The sequence below is a fragment of the Macaca mulatta genome, chromosome 13 (genome assembly GCF_049350105.2).
Source record: "Macaca mulatta isolate MMU2019108-1 chromosome 13, T2T-MMU8v2.0, whole genome shotgun sequence".
Taxonomy (NCBI): domain Eukaryota; kingdom Metazoa; phylum Chordata; class Mammalia; order Primates; family Cercopithecidae; genus Macaca; species Macaca mulatta.
This window is the reverse complement of record NC_133418.1, coordinates 19,255,908-19,266,614: the sequence shown is the minus strand read 5'-3', so window position 1 is coordinate 19,266,614 and position 10,707 is coordinate 19,255,908.

The following is a 10,707-nucleotide window of genomic DNA, read 5'->3' as shown; positions in this document are numbered from 1 at the left end:
TACACAAAAACTTGTGTACAGGCCAGGCATGGTGGCTCACGCCTGTAATCCCAGCACTTTGGGAGTTCTCAATGGCAGGATCACTTGAGTCCAGCAGCTTGAGACTAGCCTGGGTAACACAGCGAGACCCCCATCTCTACAAAAAAAGAAAAAACAAAAACAAAAGAAAACTTACACACGAATGTTATAACAGTACTATTTTTATTAGTAAAAGGTAGAAATAGTCCAAATTTCCATCTACTGAAGATGGATTTTTTTAAAATGTGGTATTGCTGGGCACAGACACACGTGTCTGTAGTCCCAGCTACTGGGGAGGTTGAGGCAGGAGGGTCGCTTGAGCCTGAGAGTTTGAAGTTGCAGTTTGAAGCTGCAGTGACACTCTTTGATCCATGCAGGAGCTGTGATCAGGCCTGTGAAGAGCCACTATACTCCAGCCTGGGGGACATAGTGAGATCTCTGTCTCAAAGAAAAATGTGGTATAGCCATACAATAGAGCATTACTTTTGCATAAAAAAATAATGAAGTACCAATGCATACTGCAACATGAATCAGTCTTGAAAACATTCTTCTAAATGAAAGGAGCCAATCACAAAACCTCATATATCATTTCGTTTATATGAAATATCCAGGCCGGGCGCGGTGGCTCAAGCCTGTAATCCCAGCACTTTAGGAGGCCGAGACGGGTGGATCACGAGGTCAGGAGATCGAGACCATCCTGGTGAACACAGTGAAACCCCGTCTCTACTAAAACTACAAAAAAAACTAGCCGGGCGAGGTGGCGGGCGCCTGTAGTCCCAGCTACTCGGGAGGCTGAGGCAGGAGAATGGCGTGAACCCGGGAGGCGGAGCTTGCAGTGAGCTGAGATCCGGCCCCTGCACTCCAGCCTGGGCGACAGAGCGAGACTCCGTCTCAAAAAAAAAAAAAAAAAAAGAAATATCCAGAGTAGGCAAACTCAAAGACACGGAAAGTAGATTAGTGATTGCCAAGGGCTTGGCGGAGGGAAAATCTGGGAGGGCATGTGACTGGCAACATGAATGGAGTCTCTCATTGGGGTGATAGAGGTATTTTGGAATTAGATTTTGGGGATGGCTGTAAAACACTGCAAATTTACTTAAAAAAATCACTGAATGAAATTAAATGCTATGGAGATTGTAGATATTTTCATTTTGGCCAGGCAATCTACCTGATTTAGGTTCAAACCACAAGTTCCCACCCCTCCATTCTGCAGTCTGTGGTTCCAAAGCCAGTTCAGTGTCCAAAGTCTTCACAGGACTATTCAGTTCTGTCCCACTTGTGCGCCACCCAGTGGCCAGTTGTGTCTGTGGGTGATGGTCTCTCAGTTCAGCTCTCGGCCTCTGGTGTGTTGAACAGGACCAGATCTATGTGGGAGCAGCTCAAGAATGAGCCCTGGGGTTCATAAACAACTTAGTGGGTTTGCTTCACTGATTAACTCTCTCTCAGCAATTACCCTGTTGCTTTCATTTGCTGAGGCTTCTCTCTTTCGTCTTCCAAGCAGAAAACTGAGGCTTTCGTTATCTGGCTCTACCATGCATTTCTACATCTGAAACCAAGCAGTGGGAGGACTGAATTGGAAGAGAAGCAACATGGGCTGTTTCTGCCCTTTTGGGACCACAGCTCTGTCAACTGGAGCAGGTTCCCGCCTGCGTCTTGGCTTCTGGGGCTCCTCTTGGGGCTGGTGCCAGTGCCACTGTGGGACTGCTTGGGGGCTGAGGTATGAGAGAATAGGGAAAAGAAACATGGGGAGGAACGAACTTCTGGATTCCCTTGGAATGTTAGGAGACCCTTTTCCTGTTACTTGAGCTAGAAATAGAGGCATGTTCTGGAGCTCTTTCTATCTACACCCTGGTGCCCACTGCCAGGTTAGTCAGGGGATACCATACGGGAAACATGGTTATCTCACCACCGATTTGGTGTTACTTCCAGTTCTGGTCTTCCTGGGAAAGCTGCCTGCAACGATTTCGTTTTCAGTGCCTTGCAATAGCTGCTCCATGCATTCCGTGCTGTCTCCTGGCTGCACTCCATGCAGGACGCCTGTCTCCTCCACAGTGTGCGCTCACTCAGGTCATTGCTCAGTTTTATTGTTGCCATTTGTTTGCTTTAATTTTTCAGACTGGCTTCCTAGAGGTCACTTCTTATCTGCATAGTTTGTCAGTCAAACATCAGTTAAAGCCAATACGGTTTCCACCATCTGCTGCTGGCTCTACGCGCAATGGGGAGGAGGCGCGCCCCGGGCCATTTGCAGTGGTGTTCTGGCTTTTACTTCCTAATACTGGCACCGGCACAGACACAGGCTGTGTGCCCTGGGCATATGGACATGGCTTGGGCTTGCTCTAATCTCTGCCAGCCGGGAGCCTTCAGTCCATTTGGGTAGTGTGAAGAGTTTACCAAGCTCCCTTTGGCTCTCCCATCTCCTGGAGCTCCCTCTTACATCCCTGACTAGTCTGTAGGCCATTTGGTTATCTCCAAAGGCCCAGAGCCTCAGGCTAGGAGTCAGCGGCCTTTCTTCCTCCTGGTCATTGATATCACCACCTTAACTAGCCATGCTGCAAATCAAAACCTTCCTCAATCTTGCATCCAGCCCCTGCAGTGAGGTGGCGGGGGATCTTATTTCCACAGGCTGCCCTGCTGGGGGCTGCGGTGTGTGTTACCAGCAGCTGGGGTAGATGGGGGTAGCAGCCTGGGCAAAGATGCCATGGACACAGGCTGGTCTTCTCCAAGGCTCACTTTAATTCTTTTTTTTTTTTTTCTTTTGAGACAGGGTCTGCCTCACTCTGTTGCCCAGGTTGGAGCGCAGTGGTGTGATCACAGCTCACTGCAGACTCAATCTCCTGGGCTCAAATGATTCTCCTGCCTTAGCCTCCCATGTAGCTGGGACCACAGGTGTGTACCACCATGCCTTTTTTTATTTTTTATTTTTTTGTAGAGACGGGGATCTCACTACTTTGCCCAGGCTGTTCTTGAACTCCTGAGCTCAAGCGGTCCTCCTGCTTCAGCCTCCCAAAGTGCTGGGGTTACAGGCATGAGCCACTGCGCCCAGCGAGCTTTCATTCTTTTTTTTTTTTTTTTTTTTTTTTTTTTTTTTGAGACGAAGTCTCACGCTGTTGCCCAGGCTGGAGTGCAGTGGCGCGATCTCGGCTCACTGCAAGCTCCGCCTCCCGGGTTCCCGCCATTCTCCTGCCTCAGCCTCCTGAGTAGCTGGGACTACAGGCGCCCGCCACCGCGCCCGGCTAATTTTTTGTATTTTTAGTAGAGACGGGGTTTCACTGTGGTCTCGATCTCCTGACCTTGTGATCCGCCCGCCTCGGCCTCCCAAAGTGCTGGGATTACAGGCTTGACCCACCGCGCCCGGCCGAGTTTCATTCTTAAACACATCCCCATTTGTGCCTTTGGTAAAATTACAGAATGCTCAATGGTTTGTCCAGCTATATAGTTACATTTTGGAAAGATTTGTTGACCTCCGCACTTCATCATGCTAGAAGTGGGAACTTCGATTACTCTTTAAAGAATCTGAAGATGAAGGGAAGACCGATGCATGATTTGAGAGAACGGCAAGACTGAGAAAGGTTTCTGTAGCATGGTGCGTGCATGTGTGTGTATGCGTGTGTTGGGGGAGGAGGCAAAGGGTTTTGACAAGAGGAAGAGACAGAGAGCAGGCTCATCTCCACAACATGCTGCTGCCACCCGATCATAGGGTCTCTTGCAGCAGTTTTAGTCCTGATCTCACAGTGCTCTCTTGGACAAACCTCACGCCCTGACTACTGTCCCCTTAATTGGGGTCCCTCCTCAGAGCTTTCCTAAGCCACCCAACGTCTGACAATTAATCAGCAGATATTACTGACTGCCTCTGCCGTGTCAGGTGCTGTGCTAGGTACAGGTCCACGTTCGCCATCCGTCTCCAACTTCATCTCTCTCACCAGAGCTTAACCTCAACTCAGTGAGAATTCTCACCATTCTCTGATCAGACCAGGCTCTTCTTACAGGCGCGTCTCTTTGCCTAAAAAGCCCGCTCACCCCTCTGCCCTTTCCCCTTTCTCCCTCTGGAAAGCTCCTTCCATGTCTTTCAAACCCCAGTGCAGCCATCACCACCTTTGGGAAATCTTTGCAGATGCCCTACAATCACCCAGTCTCTCTGAGCAATCGCTGTATCCCATTCATACATATATATACACACACACACACACATTTTATATATATATATTTATACATAAATATATATACATATATACACATATATATATTTATATATATATACACACACACATATATATATTTATTTAGATGGAGTCTCGCTCTGTCACCCAGGCTGGAGTGCACTGGCACAATTGCGGCTCACTGCAACTTCTGCCTCCCAGGTTCAAGCGATTCTCCTGCCTCAGCCTCCTGAGTAGTTGGGACTACAGGCGCCCACCAACACGGCCAGCTAATTTTTGTATTTTCAGTAGAGACAAGGTTTCACCATGTTGGTCAGGCTGGTCTCGAACTCCTGATCTCAGGTGATCCACCCGCCTCGGCCTCTCAAAGTACTGGGATTACAGGCGTGAGCTACCACGCCCGGCCTCGCATTCATATTTCTAACATTGATTCTTATCACATTATATGCTGATGCTTTTGTTTTGTTTGTTTGAGACAAGGTCTCACTTTGTCGCCCAGGCTGGAGTGCAGTGGTATGATCATGGCTCACTGCAGCCTTGACGTCCTGGGCTCAGGACCCTCAGCCTCCCGAGTAGCTGGGACTACAGGTGCATGCTACCACACTTGGCTAATTTTTTGTATTTTTAGTAGAGATAGGGTTTCGTTGTGTTGCTCAGGCTGGTTTTGAACTCCTGGACTCAAGCCATCTGCCTGCCTAGGCCTCTCAAAGTGCTGGGATTACAGCCTTGAGGCGCCGTGCCTGGCCTCTGATGCACTTCTTTTTTTTGTTGAGACAGAGTCTAGCTCTGTCACCCGGCTGGAGTGCAGTGACTCGATCTCAGCTCACCACAACCTCCACCCTCCCGGGTTCAAGCGATTCTCTTGCCTCAGCCTCCTGAGTAGCTAGGAATACAGGCGTGCACCACCACGCCCGGCTAATTTTTGTAATTTTAGTAGAGATGAGGTTTCACCATGTTGGTCAGACTGGGCTCGAGCTCCTGACCTTGTGATCCGCCCACCTCGGCCTCCCAAAGTGTTGGGATTACAGGCCTGAGCCACCGTGACCGGCCGCTGATGCACTTCTTATAGCCCCTGGTAAACCATAAGCTTTTCAAGGACTGAAGGTTTATTGTTGTTTAACTATCTTCCGGCACAGTGGCTGACAACAGTTGACATTCAATGTCTCTTTAATTTGCTTGCCTTTAGTCTACCCTCTCCCCGCTTTTAATCTGCGGTCTTCTGTTTGGTATAGGAAACTCAGGAAGTTTGTTAGAGCTGTGTAAACATTTCCAGTACGCAGCTGATAAGCAAGGCCCAAGGGATATTTCTAAGAGTAAAGATAGGAACTTTAGAGTATTTGGCATACATTTTGGTCTTTTTAAGGCTTTTAGGTCCTAATTTTTGCCTATAACTTGAGGGAAGTTGCCAGGAAGATCAGTTCCAAATAGTTCAGGTCTCATTACAGGTACACAAAATTAGAAGACTCTAGCTTGGCTGGGCGCAGCGGCTCATGCCTGTTATCCCAGCACTTTGGGAGGCCGAGGCGGGTGGATCACGAGGTCAGGAGTTCAAGACCAGCCTGGCCAAGATGGTGAAACCCCATCTCTACTAAAAATACAAAAAAAGTAGCCGGGCGTGGTGGCGTGTGCCTGTAATCCCAGCTACTCCGGAGGCTGAGGCAGAGAATTGCTTAAACCTGGAGGGGCGGAGGTTGCAGTGAGCCGAGATTGTGCCACTGCACTCCAGCCTGGGCGACAGAGGGAGACTCCGTCTCAAAAAAAAAAAAAAAAAAAAAAAAAAAAAAAAAAAAAAAGAAGACTCTAGGTCAGTGGTCCTCAACCTTTTTGGCACCATGGACCAGTTTCGTGGAAAGCAATTTTCCACAGACGGTGGTGGTGGGGGTGGTTTCAGGATTATTCAAGTGCATTACATTTATTGTGCACCTTATTTCTATTATTATTACATTGTAATATATAAGGAGATAATTATACAACTCACCATAATGTAGAATCTGTGGGAGCCTGAGCTTGTTTTCCTGCAACTAGATGGTCCCATCTGAGGGTGATGGGGGACAGTGACAGATCATCAGGCATGAGATTCTCATAAGGAGCTTGAAACCTAGATCCCCCACATGGATCTAGTGGAATTTACCACTTGAGAGAAAATAGGCACGTAAAAGTCTCGGAAAAAAGTCTTTGGTTTTTTTTTTTTTTTTTTTTTGAGACGGAGTCTGGCTCTGTCGCCCAGGCTGGAGTGCAGTGGCTGGATCTCAGCTCACTGCAAGCTCCGCCTCCCGGGTTCACGCCATTCTCCTGCCTCAGCCTCCCGAGTAGCTGGGACTACAGGCGCCCGCCACCGCGCCCGGCTAGTTTTTTGTATTTTTTTTTAGTAGAGACGGGGTTTCACCGTGTTAGCCAGGATATTTCCTATTATTATAGAGTTTTTTTTTGGCAAGCTGAAAACACCATCTGAAGAGTCCCCTTTCTCAAAAAAAACTCCAAACAAAAATTTTTTTTTTTTTTTTTTTTTTTTTTGAGACGGAGTCTCGCTCTGTCGCCCAGGCTGGAGTGCAGTGGCGTGATCTCGGCTCACTGCAAGCTCCGCCTCCCGGGTTCACGCCATTCTCCTGCCTCAGCCTCCCGAGTAGCTGGGACTACAGGCGCCCGCCACCTCGCCCGGCTAGTTTTTTTTTTTTGTAGTTTTAGTAGAGACGGGGTTTCACTGTGTTCACCAGGATGGTCTCGATCTCCTGACCTCGTGATCCACCCGTCTCGGCCTCCCAAAGTGCTGGGATTACAGGCTTGAGCCACCGCGCCCGGCCAACAAAAAATTTAAAAAGCATTTCTGTAACATTTTGATGTATTTCCTCCATCTTTACAAAAGGCCATTTTGCACATATTTGTGATCATGTGTAGTATTTTTAGATCCTGTTTTTACATTCTAAGTATTCCCCAAGTAGACTGTGTTTAAATTTAATTATTTTTCAGACAGGGTCTTGCTGTCGCCCAAGCCAGAGTGCAGTGGTGCGATCATAGCTCACTGCAGCCTTGACCTGGACTCAAGCCATCCTCAGCTTCCAGAGTAGCTAGGGACCATACGCATGTGCCACCATGCCTAACTTTCTGATTTGTTTGTAGAGATGGGGTCTCACCACCACACCTGCCTAATTTTTAATTTTTTATAGAACTGAGGTCTTGCTATGTTGCCCAGGCTTGTCTTCAACTCTTGGGCTCAAGCAGTCCTTCTGCCGTGGCCTCCCAAAGTGCTGGCATTAGAGGCGTAAGCTACCATGCTCGGCCCCAAGTAGACTTTTTTTTTTTTTTTTTTTTTGAGACGGCGTCTCGCTCTGTCGCCCAGGCTGGAGTGCAGTGGCCGGATCTCAGCTCACTGCAAGCTCCGCCTCCCGGGTTTACGCCATTCTCCTGCCTCAGCCTCCCGAGTAGCTGGGACTACAGGCGCCCGCCACCTCGCCGGGCTAGTTTTTTGTATTTTTTAGTGGAGACGGGGTTTCACCATGTTAGCCCATGTTGGGATGGTCTCGATCTCCTGACCTCGTGATCCGCCCGTCTCGGCCTCCCAAAGTGCTGGGATTACAGGCTTGAGCCACCGCGCCCGGCCTTGACTTTTTTTTTTTAAGCAAGGAAGGGGTATTTTTGTTTTTTAGTAAGAAAACCCTGGTTGTGGTCTTTGTGCTGATTTTTAGTTTTAACAGCTTTTAGAATACTTGAATATGGCAAGGGCGTAACGTATACTGCCCACGTATTCACTCACTCATTCAGTGATCACTGAGTTCTTATTGGGGGCTGGGCACTGTGACTGGCAGAGGATACAATGATAAAGTTGCCACAGTCCTTCCCCTCAGGGAGCCAACCTTCTGGTGGGAACATAAACCAATACTTAAATTGCACATCAGAACCACTGAGACAGAGGTGCATACCAAGAACTAGGGGAACAAAGAGAGGGTGACTTGTTGCTTGAAAAAGTCAGGAAACGCTTCACAAGTCAGGTGATATTGAGCTGAGTCTCAAAAGCGAGAAGGGTCCATTTACTAGAAGAGGGCGGGTCAAGATCCGGGAAGACGATCAATTCTGTGGGCACTTGCATTGGCCACTGAGAGAAAAACACACGGACAACCAGTTGCCATGGGAGAGCTGGGACTTCTTGGACTATCCTGCTTCAGCGAGCCAAACCGAGGCTGACAGCAAGGGCAAGGTGACTGATGGGTACCTAGCAAGGGCAGCTAAGGCAGGCAGGGGCTGCAAGTCAGGAGCAGAATAAAGATTTCTGGGAACTTTCCACAGCGGAGGTGATGAATTTTGGAGTTAGATGTGGGGGCAAATGTAGGCTGTAGGGAGGAGGCATTGAAGTCAAACTGTTATTAGCTTGGCAGCCTGCACTGATGGTAACGCCACCAAGAGAAATAGAGAAAACGGGAGTGGAAGAGGGCCTGGGATGCCCACTCCCTATCCTCCTTCCCTGCCTGGCCAACTTCTGTTCATCTCTCCAGATCCAGCTCCTTTAGGAAGCCTCCCGTCTCCTCCCCTCCCTGGGCTCCTGCCACTGTGGTCTAGCATGCTCTGTGCTCACCCCATCCAATACCTCCTACAGGGAGATGTAATGACCTGTCTCACCTCGCCAGGGAAGGAAATGGAATGCAAGACTCAGAGGCCCCAGGATTCTCTACATTTAAGGTGGATGCAGAGCTGGGCAGGCCAAGCACTGGAAGAGGAATGCCCTGGTAGTGGGTATCTTCCCAGCACACTGCACACAGTGACTCAGGGCTGGCTGAATGTTTTTATTAAGCTGTATCTCTCCATTTTTTTTTTTTTTGAGACAGGGTCTTACTCTGTCAGTCAAGCTGGAGTGCAATGGCGCAATCTCAGCTCACTGTAACCTCTGTCTCCTGGGTTCAAGGGATTCTCCTGCCTCAGCCTCCCAAGTAGCTGGGACTACAGGTGCACACCACCACGCCCTACTAATTTTTGTATTTTTAGTAGAGATGAGGTTTCACCGTGTTGGCCAGGCTGGTCTCAAACTCCTGACCTCAAGTGATCCACTGGCCTCGGCCTCCCAAAGTGTTGGGATTACAGGTGTGAGCCACCATGCCTGGCCTGTATCTCCTTTCTTAATAATAATAATAATAAAAACCCAGCATTTATATTGAATAGAAGGAAGACTACACCATTGTTCTAGATGGTTTAAAATTTGGCTTATCTATAGTAACCAGGTCATTTTATTCATTTACTTGTTTCTATTATACATTCATGAATACTTCAATTTTCATAGGTATTTCATATATATACCATTCAAATTAAACAATATACAACAGGTTATTGTTAATTATAAACATTTATTAAGCACCAAGAGTATACTGTGATGGTTGCTATATGAAAACATAATGATCGATATAGTATCCCTGCCATTGAGCTTACAATCTAAAATGAAATACAAGGCTATCAGCCTACCTAAAAATTTCCTTAACTTAGAAATGGCTACTTTGGCAAATGAGTGAGGCAAAATGACCTATTATTCAGGTGCAGTGTTAGTAAGGCTATGAGTATGATCCAAAGAATGTTTTACTTGTACCCATTTTTCCTGATTATATTACACTTGCTAAGAAAAACAGTACTTAGAATTTTGGCATGAACAATGAATTATTTCAAATTGTCTTATAGGACTTGAAACAAAGAGATGCTTACTGGCCTAAGTTTTCCAGCAGCCAGGGAAAGCCGTATTAAAAATATTATGAACTAGACCAAGTTTCTCTTTTAATCCACTTACAATTCTTTTTTTTTTTTTTTTTTTGAGAGGGAGTCTTGCTCTGTCGCCCAGGCTGGAGTACAGTGGGCGCGATCTCGGCTCACTGCAAGCTCTGCCTCCTGGGTTCAGGCCATTCTCCTGCCTCAGCCTCCTGAGTAGCTGGGACTACAGGCGCCGGCCGCCACGCCCAACTGATTTTTTGTATTTTTAGTAGAGACGGGGTTTCACAATGTTAGCCAGGATGGTCTCGATCTCCTGACCTTGTGATCCATCCGCCTCGGCCTCCTAAAGTGCTAGGACTACAGGCTTGAGCCACCGCGCCCAGCCCACTTACACTTTTTAAACTTCTTCCTCTTCTCCTATATTTAAGGGCTCCAATGATACTACTTATCAGGGAAGAAAGTACTGTATCTAGATAAACTACCCTTAAATATTAGAGGCTTAGCAAGTTGAAATTCTAGAAAACACTAATTCATAATTTTTTTTTTTTTAATTGTTTTGAGACGGAGTCTTGCTCTGTCACCCAGGTTGGAGTGCAGTGGCATGATCTGGGCTCACTGCAAGCTCTGCCTCCTGGGCTCATGCCATTCTCCTGCCTCAGCCTCCTGAGTAGCTGGGACTACAGGCGCCCGCCACCTCGCCCAGCTAATTTTTTTGTAGTAGAGACGGGGTTTCACCGTGTTAGCCAGGATGGTCTCGATCTCCTGACTTCGTGATCTACCCACTTCGGCCTCCCAAAGTGCTGGGATTACAGGCATAAGCCACCATGTCCGGTCTATTTTTATTTTTATTTTT